Source organism: Neodiprion virginianus, chromosome 3 (assembly GCF_021901495.1).
Source record: "Neodiprion virginianus isolate iyNeoVirg1 chromosome 3, iyNeoVirg1.1, whole genome shotgun sequence".
Lineage (NCBI taxonomy): Eukaryota > Metazoa > Arthropoda > Insecta > Hymenoptera > Diprionidae > Neodiprion > Neodiprion virginianus.
The window spans coordinates 39,501,924-39,518,961 of NC_060879.1; the positions used below are offsets into that span (position 1 = coordinate 39,501,924).

At 44.3% G+C, this 17,038-nt stretch overlaps 1 protein-coding gene across 1 annotated transcript in view; it reads right to left on the reverse strand.

Annotated features, from left to right (window-relative positions):
* Positions 1 to 17,038, reverse strand: part of LOC124301652 (uncharacterized) — a 310,056-nt gene that overhangs the window by 269,700 nt on the left and 23,318 nt on the right. The window contains exon 2 of the mRNA XM_046756994.1: positions 6,379 to 6,455. The gene's annotated coding sequence lies outside the window, so the exon portion shown is untranslated. The remainder of the gene's footprint in view (positions 1 to 6,378; positions 6,456 to 17,038) is intronic.

The window sequence follows — 17,038 nt, forward strand, 5'->3', positions numbered from 1 at the left end:
TTACGCGTATATAAAGGCACGCTTCGCGGCAGAGGTGAAAATTAAATTCGATTGGAGTTCGACCTGGGAATGCGATCATCCCCAAATGAAATATTGATGACTGGCCGTCGTTCAAGGGTGTCGCGCGTTCATTTCTTCTCGACGACGATGACGGCGATGTTATAAATATTCATGCTAAAACGTATTAATCCTTCCTCATTTGCAATTCGTTGTTTGTTACGTGGCGTGACACGCGTTGGCTACATTCGACTCGACGCAAAGTTTCGAGGTGAAATATTTGACTCGATCAACCGGTGCTTCGCATTCGCGGTGTCAATTACCGTGCCTTTCGTTTCTTTCACGCTGACAAAAATGGCGAGACGCGTTGAGAAAGAACAGTTGGCGAGGTAAATAAATCACGTCGTACATGCAGGGTGGGTATAAGGTAAGAGCGAGCGGGTGAAAAAGGTGAATTTGTCAGATTTTTTTCGGGCTCGGTAGGCTGGAGACGAGGCGAATGACGCCTGTAGGGAAATCAGTTGAGATGATGAAATATATCTCGGGTTAATATTAAAACTTTTTCCCGGATCTATAGCCGACTGTTTTCCTCCGAATTCTCAAGACGTATCCGCGGCTGTTTGTATTCGTTATAAATGTACGGTGTATGTTTCAAGTTTTCTTCCGTGACTCTTGAAATACTTGAAAGTTTTCCTTTGCCGTTGGCTCTTCCGACTTTATTACAAGTACACGTCAGTCCTCTTAACGCTGTCGCCTCGTCTTGAATTCCTACGAGACGAAGCAAAGGAATATAGACATCTCGCTTTGCTAAGCTTTAATGGAATATTGCGCAGGTTCGCAGTAAAAGATTCATTATATATCGTATAAGATACATACGCCTGGTCAAAGGATGAAACTGCAGCATGACGCGCTCTGAAATTCGATTAAAATATTCCTTGAAGTTGGAGAAGCGCGACCGTATCAAATCCACGAAGACGCTGATAAGACGAGTGCCTCATCTTGAGTCGAATCCTCAGGACGCGATCCTCGGGAAAGTTTCTTCGTTTGGTTTCCAAAGCCGGTGGCTTTCCGCAATGTTGATTTCCTACAATGTGACCGGAGACGTATATTTAGGAGGGAACATTGCGGAGATGCGTTCCAAAGAGGGAAGAAGGACATTGTCTTCCCATTCTTCGTTGAATTTCGCTGAATCGTGGAAGCCAGGTGGGCCCCGGATCTTCGCAAGTTCATCTCGTCAGCGCCTTGTTGGCTTTTGAACCTCGGAGCAAGGAAGAAGGCACTCAAAAATTCTCCCCTGGGCACTAGTGTCACGTCTCAACAGGGAGTCCTCGGTGCGTCCTCGGGTGCGGGCCAAGTGGTTTCCCTAGTGGGGTAGCTAACCTGACCCAGCAATCCCGCGGCCGCAACCCTGGAATATTAAACAACTGGGACGACACCTCGCGGCGCTCCCTCTTCCTCGTCCTCATCCTCGTCCTCTCTGTCTCTCTCTCTCTATCTCTCTCTCTCTCTCTCTCTCCACTCTCTTTCGGCGTATTCCTCTCGCCGCACCCGCACCATCATCCTACCTTCCTCTCTCATGCTTGTCTAGTGATTACGCGCTTTGATCTCCGTAATCATCAACTGTTTCCCAACCGCCAACGGCTCAAGTTCGCTTTCCGCTATCCGCCCGTTTCACACACCAGACGGCGGTCCCTCCTCTCTCCCTATAACTTTACCGGCGACATTTCCCCGGCGAATATTCCCATTTCGCTCCGCGTTCATCTGCTGGGTCTCGTTTTTAGCCAACAATCAACGTGCAGGAATTGACTGCGATGATAATCCCCGAGTTAGGTTGGGACTTCAATAGCTGCGCTCCGTTGTGCAGGATCGCTGTCTGTTTCATGCGGGTGCCGATCAAAGATTCAATTACATATAGTCAACCCGTTTTTCACTATCTGTTGCACTAATCGTATTAGGATCCGTATACTCAATGACTCTTTGCTAACTTTTGTCTTTAGTGAATCAACATTGTCGATTAAAGAATGATTCATCTCGTTAGCAATTTTTTACAAGATTTAAAGTGATTTCCCGAAGAGTCTATGAAGAATTACGCTTCAATTTCACAAATCTGATAGTATATAGGTGTATGTATATTGAATTCCAGTAAAGTTACCTCAAGGATTTAAACGTACGATAATTGTGCGATGGTTTCGATTCAACGCGAAAAATGACGGTGACTATAAACAAGAGAAGAACAAAGGTTGGAAAACAGTGAGTGAAGAAAAAAGAAAAAGAAAAAAAAAAAAAAAATTTCGATTACTCTATGCGGAATCGTTTTCGCTGTAGGAGATTTGTTCGGAGAGCGCAACGAGCAGCCTTTGAAAGCGGAGCCGTCGAAGGTGGATCGACAAAAGCCTAAAACAACAATCCCGCAGGCATTTGAAAACCATCCGAACCCTTCAATCGGTATTAGGCAATTTAAATGTAGATCGTTTCGTATCTGACGAATGCTCGCGAGCTTGCAGAGCTTAAGCCGACATACCTACAACGTAAATATATGCATGTAATTGTGTATGCATGTGTATAACCGAAACAGGCGAACAGACGCATGTGTGCCGTTTTGGAACACGTGACGATGTTCGCCCGAGTCACCCTCTTTTATTTGCGGGATAATTGGTGCAGTTGCATCGCCTCGAACGTGTCAGTCTAATCCCAGTTGCCCACTTGATATATATCGTGCGAAGGCAAATAAGCCAAATTGAAACGAGGCCGTTTCAATTCGCCGCTTTGCCGAGATCGAGCGATTCGGCACAGGGTGCCGTATCACCGCCGACTCTTTGCTTAATGGAAAGAGAAACTAGAACCGAGGCCTTAACTCTCCGCCCTCGAAACTCCCCCACCCTGCAGAGTTTGTTTAATCCCTTAATCCTTTTCAGGCCAAATTAGCTACGTGCTGATAATAAATGAGCTGGTATTAAAAACAAGAAGAGAAAGAAACATCGTTCAGCATCGCGACTCTTGATTTACATTGGCAAGTTTTGTTCAAAAAAGTAGAATTAATAGAACTTGAGTCCCTCCGAGAGTCGTCGAAGCTCTTGAGATCCGCAGCGGATGCTCAATAGTCGACTTACCTGTTTTCACTCTTACATAGTATACTTCTGAACTCGGCTTAAGATGGATTTATCTCGGCTTAATCGATTGTTTCTTACGGAGTCGGGTTTACGTACTCGAATCGTGCAGGGTATATTGTCGCGGTGGATAAGCTTCTCCAAATTTAAATACTCGAGCCACGTGTAGCACCGTTGAAGAATATACCGCACATAACTTGAATCGAGCACATAAACAAATATGTTTACCTCAAGAGTCACCAAAAAGACGTCGCCTCGTTCTCGTTGCCCTTCAAACCCTCGCCTCAAAGTTATACCTCGCTTGCTCCACTCATAGTTTCTCTCTACCGTACGCTTACAGTAACTAACGAGGCATCGTAATTTTTCCAGCTACAACCAGAAGAAAAAACCAGAAAAAGAAGAAGCAAGGTGGAAAGGAATATGCGGTCGAAGATGAAAATAGACCAAGTGTTCCAAAGATTTGAGAAGAGTCCTTTGAACTTGGTGAACCTTTTTACAACGCCAATCGAAAGTTCATTATGGAAGCTGTCACCGAATCAATGTTAAGCGGTTATATTAAAATAGATTCCGCATTCATAACCATTGATGTAACTCTGCGGTCAAAACTAAACGCACAACAATTCAAAGTCAAAAATTTTTTACATAAAAGGTTGATCGTGAATTCGGTGAATCGTAACAGTTTCGACGACTGACATGGAAGGTGTTCCAGATCGATCTCTACGATTTCATTTCTTTTGCAATATGTCACAGCAGACTAAAAACTAAGCGACACGTATTTTTTTTTTTTTTTATATCCGCCATCAAACATTGTAAGGATTTGATAATTTTTTTTTCAATTTAGAATACTACATTTTTCATTTCTCGTTATGAGAAAACTTTTCCAATTGGATTGGTTGAAAAATATTATGTTCTTGTGGGTGAAACTGTAAAATCGCCCCTTGACATGCCTCGCTTCGGAAGGTGATTTCACCCCCTTAAAGTGTTTAATGGCAGGTGAAAAAAATACGTTTCGCTTAATTTTTAGTCTATTATAACATATTAAACAAGAAATGAAATCGGAGATGTGGACCTGGGATACCTAGCCAGCCCGAAATCCGCTGTTCACCAGAGGATGACCTGAACATTTCAATATAAAATATATCTGCAAGCTTCCAAAGCTGCAATCCGACGACCCTCGTACTCGGCTAAACGCCTATTCCTGTACCGTAGTCTCTTCAGTAACAACTTTATGCCTACTATTTAGTCTGGCTTGAGCAAAATTGCAGCCTTTAAATACCCGCGAGCGTTGCACAGACGGGTTGCAGGATCGGCTGGGGCCGCACTTTTCCCTTCGGTCATGTAGCCCGTAAATGAGTGGAGGCGCAGATGTGGATGTACTTTTACACCACGGAACCACCCGTGTGTACGTGCACGTAAGCAACGGTGATGACGGGGTGTGCTCAAGGAACCCTTTTCTCCACCCTCGGCTGTTGCCCGTCATTGTTGTTTAGGTGCCTGCCTGTGTTCCCCCCCACTGGTCGAAGAAAGAAAATTGCGAAATGCTAGGAGAAAAGCACGCAACTAACAACGATCGCGTACCGATATGAGAGGATAATTGTGCATGTATGCCGGCTCCATCCACCGTTCAGAAATATCGAGGGAACCGTATCCTGGTCAGAACCAGTCAGAAAGCGCCGCAACGCCAAGAGCGGACCCAGTCAATGTAGCTAATCGTGAACACTTCGTATGTGCTTAAAGCGATTACAACATTGAACCGTAGTGGCTGCCTGTTATTAGTTCCGTAAGCGCCTACAGGCTGATTCATACCGAATGGCACCGTGTAGCGGGGTCCATAAGTGCAAAAAGGATTCCAGTTCATTGTTCATTCAACGTTCGAAATCACGCAGATAATATCGTTTCTCGCGATGATTTCCAACGTCACGGATTTCGAATTCGATGTGACGTGTGAAAACCAAACCGATGGGTTCCATTAGATGATAACAGTTCCAATTTGTACGGTGAGGATCCTTGTTATACCGATGCACCGGAATTCATCCCCGTTGCCGAACATGAATACGTTTGAAAAAGAAGACAAACAACCAGACGCGAAAAGTAAAATTGCTCTTTTGCGTGGCAGCAGCTTCGGTCTTAATGGAAAACCTTCTTATTTCCTTTCTGTGAGCAGGAATTGTGTAAAGTGTTCGGCATAGTCTCATTACGGTATTAGAGAGATCAGAGTCGACACATTCTGACATCAGGTTTCAGTAGGTAATCTAAAAACGCTTCAAGCCTCACGAAGCAGTCCATACGGTCGCATCTGTAACACACGTAATGGATTGTACATACATGCGAGGACGGTAAGAAGGTACAAAGCAGACACAGCGAGCTGACAAGCGCCATATGGCTGCTTTGGACCTTTATCCTAGGCAACTGAGGCAACCAGAACCACTCGCTAGTCCACGGGGCTGTGAATTTACGGATTATAACCATTGTCGCGAGGATGTTACGGCGCAAATACGCCACCTCCTCGTAGCCAACATTGTCAAAGTCCACGTGTACCGCGGCGCAGCTAATTAGCTAATCCTTAGCTGTGCCATTATAAGCCCGAATTAGCCGTAGGTACGCCAACCCTTGAAGAATACAACCATAGAAGCAAGCTCCGAAGCGCATGAAGAGGCGTTTCAACGGCATATCCTTTATTACCACCGACGATCCTTTCTCCTGGAAAAAAGTAGGCCGTAGAATTATCCCAACGTCTGTGTTAAAAATTTCGCGTAACAACGTTCTCCACCACCATGATCGTTCGTCGTTTTTTCCCAATTCTCGCAGAGAGTCGGATGAGCTTTTTGATCGAGAGAGAGTTGTTACGGGGGTGGGTGGAGGGTGGGGGGATAATCGAGCACGCGTTCCTGTAGCGATCGGTTTGGCTAAGTAACGCACCGGTAAACATTGGAGTTTTTGTGGTCGTGAAAGGGCAATGACGCCCTCGACATCTGTCCAGTGTAAACACCTCGGTAACGCCGGTCTGTGGTGCGGGGGGGTGGGCTGGAGATCTCGTGAACTTGAACAACCCCCCCGAGGTCTAACTACCTCGCAGGACTAACTACGATCGAACCTTTTGTCCGACTTGAGAAGGGCGGCGCAGCGACCACCGCCTGCGATATTCAGCGTCTGGCATGCGGCATTTTTATTTCATCAGCGCTGCGGAACCGGCGGCGTATCGCTCGTTAAAAACGAGGATGATGAGATGCCGGTGAATTACGATTGGTTGAAAAGCAACTTTTTTTATACTCACTCTGTTTTATTGGTCCTTCAGGCTCAGCGATTCCTTCGACGCGGCCTCAAGACACAACATGGCAGTCCTTCGTCCGTCTGAAACATAAGGGTATAAAATTGCAATCCCCGTTACGTTACGGAGAAAGGAAAGGGCTGGTCGATGTGTGTATTTCCTTTTAATTTTTTTTTGTTTACTTTGCAAGCATTGATTATGCGAGTCGGTGCTCGAACTCGGGTATCGAAAGGCGTGTATTCAAACAATTTTTAAAGTCCTATTAAAAAACCGACGCCCGAAGCTTCCAAAGCCCCCGTTCACAGCTTGGTGGTGCATCGAGTATGTGCGTTCAGAGGCTGAAGAGTAATTAATCAAGAATCAAAGGTTTCGTATTTATCTCGAAACGGGACCGCGGGTGGGGATCGGAACGAAGATCGACCCGTGATGCTGAGTTTTCTATCACTGTAATTATGCAATACTCATTAGCCTCTGTATTGCGGCTCGAAAGGCGAGCTTGCCGGAGAACTAATTAAGCCTGTACCAGCTTTGAAACATCTCGCGATTGACTGACTGCGAGGCTTTTCTATATTTCATGAAACGTAGACTGAAACTGAATCGCGAAGTGAAACTGAAGAATACAATGCATAGAAAAGCAGGATCAGCTCCGGCAGCTCGGGTTCTTGAATTTTGTATAACTCGATCGTGCGATTATCGAGCGAAACGGTCTATATCTGTATATGCAGTTATGGAAGCCGGGCGAGCTTGCAGAAAGTCCGTCTATTATTCAGAGTCGAAATTCCCGAAAGGTTTCTTCCCGATTTCCTCCGACGTTCCAGATTCACTCCGAAACTACACACCGTGTAGACAAAAATCAAAGACCGCCTTTCCGCGGAGACGGACTTGACTGTACCTTAACGAAAACAATAATGCCGATTTATTCCGGGTTGTTGAACAGACGCGGCCGCAGCCTCCCGCCTCTCTTCCGCCATCTTTTCTTTCATCTATTCTATGAAGCCGCGATCCCGTCGAGCGGATACGCGTTCGTCGTACTTGGGATTTCATTTCGGAATCCGACGCGATTGCGGCGAACTTCGATCGCGATTGCCTTTCTCCTGCTTGCCCGTAATATCGCGAAACTCGAACCTCCTCGAGCGCATAATTGCAACATAAAGCGTAATTAATGCGTCGGATGTATTAATGACAGATGTAGCAGCGCCATAAGCACCAAAGAGTAAACACGTGTTGACGCTATCCTGGTAGTTGGCAATTTGATTAATGATCACTGATGCACGCGCGCTTCTGCAGAGATGGATAGTCAATACGATCCGGTAAATAATCCGCCTCAAAGCTCCCGGCCAAAGCAACACCGCCATTCGACTAATGCGTTGCCTATAAAAAACAAAAAAAAAAACGCGCCAACCCGGCATCCGCAACTATTTGCTATCGCAGCGAACATTGGCGCTCTTCCGTTCACGCGTCGTGTCGATCCGCTATCGAAAGATCACGCTGGATCGATTTCACCGGGAATTCAAACGCGTCGTTCGGGTAGTTCCACTTTTAAAGCGACTCAATTCTGACACGACATCTTTGTGTACACCAAAATCGATGAATGGTTTACCGCTCGCATGTGTAATGTGTTTTTTCCACACACTGTGTGAAACATTTGCGAAACAGACACCAAGAATCAATCAACAAGAAAACAAATTTGAACTTACTGGTAATGAGAGGAATTAACGACATCAGAGTCAGGGCGGCTAGGTGGTCTAGTGGAGTAAGGCTCCGGTAAAGCATCGCTAGATTCCAGGTTCGATTCCTGGCTCCGTCGTTAATTTTTCGAATTTACCAGTTTTTCAAAAATTATATACGTTTCACACCAAGAATCAATGGCTTTTGCAAAGGATTCCAATGAAGTGCTTTCCAAGGCTTCCCAGAGGAGAACGACTCTCATCGTCCGGTACTGTCACCTTTACCCCAACTCATTGTCCCTTGTGTCGAAACCCGAGGCAATAAGAAGTCAAGCACCTTGGCTTACGGGGGCGTGCGGTAAACGGAAGTGATTTCTAGACCACGTTTCCTGATTTTCTGACCTCCTTCTCGATCCCGCAGCGTCGTTGCGTGTCTCATCGACATCGGTTTATTTTACGGTGCTTGTTGTCGGCTGTAGGCGAGTCGCTTAAAGACCCAAGCCTCGAGGCTAATGCGGATGGAAATTTGATCACGGTTCGGGTGAGTGCCGCTGGCTTGAAGCGGTTAATTCGCTCGAGGTCAATCGACCTCGCGTCGTGCTCGCAGTTACCGAATCGCGAGGTGAAGAGGACAAGTATGTGTTCACCGATTCTCCGAAATCGTGTATTCGCGAATGGCGTCGTGCGATCGCAATCTGCGGAACATGTTCAGCGCGGTATCGTACGCAACGTTATTCACCGATTTTTTTATTACAATGAATTACGGCTCGTTTTTTGCGACAGTGTCTTGGCATCGCATGTACTTAACGTAATGATTCAACGGAATCTATCGAGGGTGGCGAGGAACTGCGATGAGAACGAGGTTTTTTCCCAGGCTTGGCTCGCCGTCTTTCGATATCATCGTGAAACGACGGAACTCGATTCCACGAGGGAATAATATTCCAGGATTAACGAACCGATCGGTGGATTCTCATCTGCAAGGCTGGCAAAATTACTCCAGCCCGATAGTTCGGTGCAGCCAAGGTCGCAATCTGCTTTCCAAAGTCCCTTCAATCTGGTAATACTTTTTTATCACTTTACTTGCACCATTCTGCAATGTCGGGTAAAAAGACTTTCGACCGTATGAGACGGGGTCTTTACTGCCAGGGTAAAAGAAATCGACGGAGATCGAGGAGGCTGACAAAAATAACAACTCAACATAAACGAGCATCGCGTGTTTTTTCATGATAAATCGTCGCCTCCTCATCCTCCTTGCGATCCTCGTAGAGACGCCGGAGTGTCGTACAAGTTTCGCAGCATCTTGTCGTATTTGTCTTCTACTCAGCTGTGTAACTCAGGTCGCGGGGTGATAAACGAATGATTTAGCAGATGATCTCGACCCGCGAGACATCGGAGAGAAAGAGGAAAAAAAAGAGGGTAGAGATTACACGTTCAAAGCCCAACACTGAATGGTCACGCGAATCGCGCCAGGCTCCTCAACAAATCAATTAGCATGCGATATAATTATCGCTTCTCATTCCTGGACCGGTTTGCAGAGTGCCCAGCGAGAAGAAGAATAATGAAAAGAAGAAGAAGAAGAAGAAGAAGAAGAAGACGAAGGAGCAAAGGAAGGGGGAGGAGCTGGCTCTCGCCTTCCTTTTTCACCCAATTCCCATTCCGAGAGGTCATCAGCTGTGGCCTTCTCATCTCGCCCGCGGGAAAAAGCTGACCGAATAAAGAGATCAAAGCAAGGATAACCGGGTTCGCTCGTATGAGCCGCGAGCAGCGTGTAAATTCCGCTAATCGGTTCATAAAATAGATGGTGAATTAGGGGTAATTGGTTTCGGGTGTAAACACCTTGATGGCGGGCTGCCCGCGGACCATTACACATCCCGCAGGATCCATTAGCGGCATCCCCGACCGGGCAAGTTGAAGAGCCTCTTCGAATCCTGGAGCAAAGTCTTTATCCTGCCGGAAAAGTAGGGATCAAGCGGATAGTCTTGGCCCGATTTATCGGGTGTCTGTGGATCCGATCGCCGAAGCAAATCGCGCCCGTCACCTTGTCTAAATAATCGACTTTTAAACGGCTCGAATCCCGCTTTTCTCCCGCTGTTGCTGTTGCTGCTGCTGCTGCTGCTAGATTTGGTGACGAGCGTAACACGTGTACAGGATAGATGTCAGTGCATGGATTCGTTCGGCTCCTCTTTACACGCCTTCAAGCGCGTATGAGATGGTTTTAAAATAGAATCTCCTCTCTTCCATCCTGCCACTGGATGACGACGACCACGACGATGATGATGATGAGGAAGAGGAGACGCGATGCCGAGGAAGCAGAGACCCCGCTTCGAGAGACAAGGACACCGATAAAAGAAAACTGCTGCAGAACCTGCAGACCCACCCGCCCCGCCTAATCTTGTGTGTTTGTTTAGTCTGATTCAGGATTTCCTGCTCAAAGATTAATTGGATGTGACTTTTTTCTGTTTTCTGTTTTACCTCTTCCCTTCCCGTCACCTATTTCTTTTTTTTTTTTTTTTTTTCTCTTAAATTATTTCTTTTTTGTTTTTCTTCTTTCCAGTCTCATTGAAATAGGAGGCTAGCGGCTTATTCGTTACACTTCGACAAAGGACGATTTGCGGACGCCTGGGGCGGTGATCAGTGCCTCGTTACATCGTCGAAGAGGATATAAATGTGTAAACGAATAAACGAGTCGGCGAGTAAAGAGAAGAATGGTAAAAGGAATTGAAATTAGGGTCCATAACGGATGTTTAATTTGGAAAAGAAAGCTTGCAACGCGGATCGACGATACTCACCGTTGGAATCAATTTAAACGTTTGACACCGACTTCCTTTCAGGGCTTTGTAATATACACAAGCGATGCAATAATTGACTACGACTTTCTCCCTCGGTATCAGCATCGTCTTTATTGCGCGACTCAATACGATCTTGAATAAATAAATAAGGAGTGAATATTTGATTCACAAAATAACCGATCAAACATTCATGAAAATTTATATTCATCTGGAATGCACGTACATACGTGAAATTCTCGAGGCAGGATTTTTTGCAAACGAAATTTAAGCGTTAGAATCTGAAATAAAGCTGGTAAAATTTGCGGTGCCGTGTTTTCTGTTCTTATTTTCCTACCTTTTTCCCGTAAAAATGCTCGCGCAAAAAATTTTCCTCAAACTCCTGTCCGGCAGGATTTTGCACGTTAACTTCGTATTCTTTCTTTTCCCTTTTTTTCTTTCACCTTTCACTCCACTAACTGCAGTCTGCCAAATTGAGCGGTTTAGCCGTTGATTTATTCACGAGAGCGCGTCTCTCGCGAGTGCAAATAGAATTTCGTACACCTGCAGTGCGTGCAGCAGTTCATCATGCATGCGAATCTGCAGCCCTGCGACTAGTTCCGACATACGTATAAGTGAAGTTTTCCGAGTTTATTACGCAAAGCCGCGTGAGCCGGAATAATTCTACGGCTTCGTTGGCATTTTTCAGCTTTAAACTTGCAGAGAGCCGTTATGCAGAATCCTGCTGATCTGCGAATCCTTTCGCTGAATGAAAGAATTAATACATTCGTTTCTTTAATTCCTCGCGTATATAATAGAATGAAATCTCGATATCGAGGAACTCTCAATCGCAAACTCCGGTCATAGGAAATTAATTAATTGGTTATAGACTGAACGGATTCGATCTCAGCTTTGTACAGGTTGCAGCCCTGTCTCGATTCAGACGCTCTTTTATACGGTCCTTCGGATTCCTCGTGGATCCTCCGTTTCGCAGGATCGTTTACCGACGATATTATATCCGGATGAATAATGACGGAGAAAAGTTATCTCATACTTCAATACCGGATCGTCTTCCTTGAATTTGATGAAGAAAATCGAAGAAAACACTCGACGTTCAAAACTAAATCCAATTACATCGTCGATTATTATTCATCACTGTTCGAGGACTACAAATTTTTTCTATCCATCTTTCACAGACGTTATTTTCACCTTTCCGCGCCGCGTGAAATGATTAAGCGTGATATTAAATCGTAATTATAATTACTAAATTGCATATGTATAGGTATATTATATAAGTTTTTAGGTGCGCGTCGAAAGGTGGAAATGGCGGCCGGCTAAAACTGTGGGAATTTTTATTGCTAATGAGAGCTGGTCGGGGTCGAGGGTTCTAAAGTTAAACCAAAGTTTAACAGGCTCACCGGCTCAAACTGCACGGACTTATTAATAGACTGGCTAAGCTGTTTTGTATGTACCGAACCGGCTTCGCAAAACGAATGTATTGTATGATTTCATTCTCCCTAATTGTATACGCTTTAATATATTTCGAAAGTTACACGCTACATGATCAAAAAAAATTTATTGGTTAAGGATAACAGAACTAAATTGACCAACATTGTTTTCATCGTTGATAGACTATAAATTAAAATAACACCAATCCTATAATACTTACAAGAATTTTAGTACTTGCAGTTGTGAAAATGCAGAACTGTAAGTATTGCGCTGAGAGGAAGATTTTTTTCAATTGAATTCATCTGATTCTACGAAATGACCAACTTTCGACAGCATTTTATTTTACTGAAATTTATTCAGCCAAGTTAAAGAAAATTTTTGTTGATCTGATAAAACGATTCGTCGCAAACTGGCAATAAAAAATATTCAGACGATTTTACCTCGTAATTACCTTACAAAATATTCGGTTCACTCGTAATAAATGTTTATTGTTTCAGATAAATTTTTCATGTTTTTCTTGTGAAACATTTCATTGGCAGCCCAAAATAGAATAATCTTTCTGGACGAATGAAAATATTCCTAAATTACCTGAATACATGAATTCGTTACTTGGTAATTACCGAATAAGGCTCAATTGAGAGTGTGAAATTTGACGCAGTAAGCAGATTAGAATAAAATTACTTATAATCTATAACTTGAAATCTAATGCATTATTTCCGTAATAATGGTAAATGAAATCACTTGTCGCTCCAATAAGGATAATTTATTACCGTCTGAATTAACGTTGAATTTTAACGTGATTATTTAATGATTTTCACCTAATGAAATTCGATGATAATCTCACAGTAACAAATAACTTAATTAATTAACGATAGCGGAATATCTCCACGTCTAAAGTCCAGTACGCTCACCTCAGATATCAGCGAATACCTTACATCCTCATCGCGAAAGTCTGGTGGTATCAAAGAGTCCTCGTGCTCTAAAGACCCCTCAAAAAATAATCGACCCTTTTAACCCTGAGGGTGGTGAGTTTCAGCCATTCCCATTCTGGAAGTAGGCTCCGGACAAGAGGTGGGGGGAGGGGGGGGGGATTCGAAATAAGGGTGAACGCATGCAGCGAGCGGTCGAAATTGCAGTGACCCTCTAAAATGCACCCCTTGGTTTTCCGTCCGCGGGCAGCGTGCAGCGGTAAAAAATGATTCGAAAGATTCGTTTCGCGATTAACAGTCCCCACATCCCGACAGGAGAAGAAAAATACGCGTATACAGTTAATCCTGGAGGACATGCATCGAAAGATCAATTCGATTATCGGGTGAACGGGGGTGATTTATGCAACCATAGAATGACGCTCAAACTCGTGGACGGAATAAACGAGCGTCTCTAACGCGTTTTGGCGTCGGATTATTTCCCGTATTGCATCGACGACTCGTATTAGTCGGATTTATACTCGGCCTAATCTCGTCGTATAAATCGAGAGGCGAGGATCCCCTCCCGGTCTCAGGATCAGCGGCTTCTTCGTCCTGCGGAAGCTTTTCCGCTGCAGTTCCGTCCGCTCCTGCTGCCAATTCGTCCACGCCGCGAGAGGATAAGAAGTGGCGTTATCTACTTACGACACGTTCCAAGAAATATCTGCTGACACTGAACGGAAGTGACTCGAGTCCTGCAGAAACGTCCGGATTATCGGCCATTAGCGGATAGCAATGCCGACGAGGCGTTAAGGAGAAAGGAGGACTGCTGGAAGGACGAGGCTCGGTTTCTACAGCTAAAAGCATTCCTTGCAATTATTGACGGGCTTCGACCGAGTCGACGACTCGCCTCCTTGTTTCCTGCGGCTTTCCCGCCGCCCTCGTCCCGCCGATCCTGCAGGATCCTCCGAGGAATCGAACGTTCGGAACGCCGGGTTAAAACGTACGGAGGTGTCACTTCCAGGCATCGAGAAGGATCCGGTTAAAAGCATTCCAAAGGATTATCGACAGGTAGAATTTGTTATTACAGAGTCCTCCTGCAACCCCCGATGCTGCTGTGAGTTTTCTCCTTTCCTTATCCTCCGGATATCGTCTTCCTGTTTTTCTAGCTCGTTTTTTTCTCTATTTCGCTTCTGATACGCAATTTTCCTTATTTTGTTCTATTTTACCTATTTCCCCTAACTACCTCACTTCCCGGATTATTTGAAAGGTAGCATCTATCGTATCTTACCAATGCAACAGAAATTTCAAATATAATATTCAAATTTTTCTATGCTATTCGAGTCATATAATTAAATGTTCTGACAACCAAACCAATCAATTGGAATCGAAATAATATTTCAATCTGTGACGGATGATTGAGGGAATTTTGATAGCTGATATCGACCCACCGACTTTCGAACAACGTAGAAAGTGCAACGTGCAGGGCTGCCGGGTGGTTTTATAGTTAAGCGGAATTTCACCCCTCGAGAAAACTAGGTTGGGGTCGGTTACGGATTAGTTTATAGCTTCGATGTCGTTCGAGGGGAGAAATCGCGGTTTTTTTCCCTTTTTGCACACCGTTTTCGTGTCCTTTTCCTGCGGCAGCAGCTGTTCGGCAATGCGCGTAACAACCGATTCTTCACTCTAAGATTTTCTCGGACATATTTGAGAAATCTGATGTTTACTATTCATCAAATTAATTTAACAGAGACACCGACTGATGTTCTCTTTCACCTTGGCCCTCGAGACCATATAAAGCTTAACGATTAAGCCTCCGAAAGTGTTTTTACCAAAGCTGTGCTAATTGGTGTACGAATAAAAATGAGGATCATAATCATACTCGGTCTATTATTTCATTGTCAGTCGATACTTTTCTAGTGGTTAAATATAGCTCCTGTTTCTTCTTCAATTTTCACCTTATGTATATAGTTCCGGAAATCGTTTCGCAGACTCTACGAGACTCCAATTAAAATCACCACTTGCAATTAAAACAGGACGAATCGAATCCTCGCTCTTACATTGAATTGTCTCGCGTATAAACGCTATCAGTTGCGATTCGTCTTCGTCTACTGCATCGGAAAGTTCAGTGTATCTCGATGTGAAAACCACACCGAAAGTTGGTTAAGGAGTTCCGTTCAAGAGTCCGAAGCAAAAAGGACGAGGAAAAGATTGCGGAGTGTAGAAAATTACGTCTTACAGCTGACCAGCTTGACTTGCGTTGTGAAATATTTCTCGACGAGAAGACTGTACGGCTAAGAACCTGCAGCCAAGAGAAGTGAAGAAACTTAAATGGATCCGTATTTAAAAGCTTAAAGAACAAAAAGACGAAACCCTCTCTACTCGCCGTTTAAGGATAAGAAAAAAAGACGAGGAAGAATGGGGGAAAAAGAAGCAAGTGAACAAATATCAGGGGGCGAGAGATGCGAGTCAGATAATCGCGCCATAAAACGCGGGCCTCTCAAGTTCTTGAGTTCTCAAGATTTCGAATTTTCTAACCGAAAGATTACGCCCGCTGCTTCACCAATACACGAGCATCATTCATCCCGTATCCACACAAGCTCCTTTTAACGTCCGACTTTCCGAAGATCACTTCGTCAGCTTTGGTATCGTGGGGCGTTGATAGATTTAGTCGCTCCTGTATCCCTCTAAAGCGCGCTTTTTATCATTCCCCAGATAAGAAAACGGGGGCACGTCAAAACTGGCACAATAAACGTGATACTTCAATCTCGTTGCCGAAAAAAATGGCAAAACCAAAACGTTACCTCGATCGGATGAGTAATAAAAAAAGCGGAAGCAATGATTACAAGTTCTTAATTACAATATTTTGAAGAACAAACGGTGTATTCGACAAAATTGAAACACTGCTGCAGGTTAGATATTTATAGTTTATGGAAAGTATTTGATGGTGCAGCTAATTGATTAGTATTATGTTAATTATTATTATTGTTATCATCTAGTGAACGAAAAGAATGAGAATGGAAAAGTAGTCAGAAGAATTAAGTTTGGGTCAAAGTTCACGGAAGTCGAAATTCGAATGCGTTCCGATATTAAGAAACTTTTTGAAACCAAAATTTCCAAAACGCTTTAGGCATACGATTTTTTTGTTGAGAACTCTAATCATTCGCGACTTGAATTACACCAAGTTACGACTACTCGGATTTTTTTTTTCTTTTTTTTCTCTCTCTCTTAAAAAGTCATTAACATCTAGTTGACAATTCCCTCGTAGTGCATAAAACTGAAATTCGTTCGTCGTTGGGGAAAAATCAGGGAGACTAATAAAACTTTTAAATTCATCGTTAATATCACGGTGAAATTTGCGAGGGTGCATTTTATAGAGAAAAAGGGTAACTACTACACAGACAGAAGGGAGGACGGGGGAAGGATATACACCGAGGACTAACCTAACGCAACGTAACTGATCCCGAGGGAGGATTCGGAAAAGGACGAATCGAGCCACCCTCGCCGAAGGCAACTCGCGCGGATCGGTGTCATCCCATTGTCTGGGTCCTCGTGACATACTGGCCGCATCCCCTTAAACTTCTGGATAACCAGGGATAACCAGGGATAACCGTTCGCCGTTCTTTCGAACGAAAAAGCCCGCCATCTGCTGTCCGAAAGGAATTGCACCTTCGGTCTAATCTGTTTCTTTTTTTTTTTTTTTGTTTTTTTTTATCCACATGCTCGTTTCTTTCCACTTAGGGCTCTGTTCTTCCAGCCGATATAGAAGAAGCGAGCAAACACGACGTAACTGGAAATTATACTATTTGTCAATTTCTCACGAGCTAATTGCAGCCGATTCAAAGTGCATTGCATGCAATTCGAACTTCTCCCGTGGCTC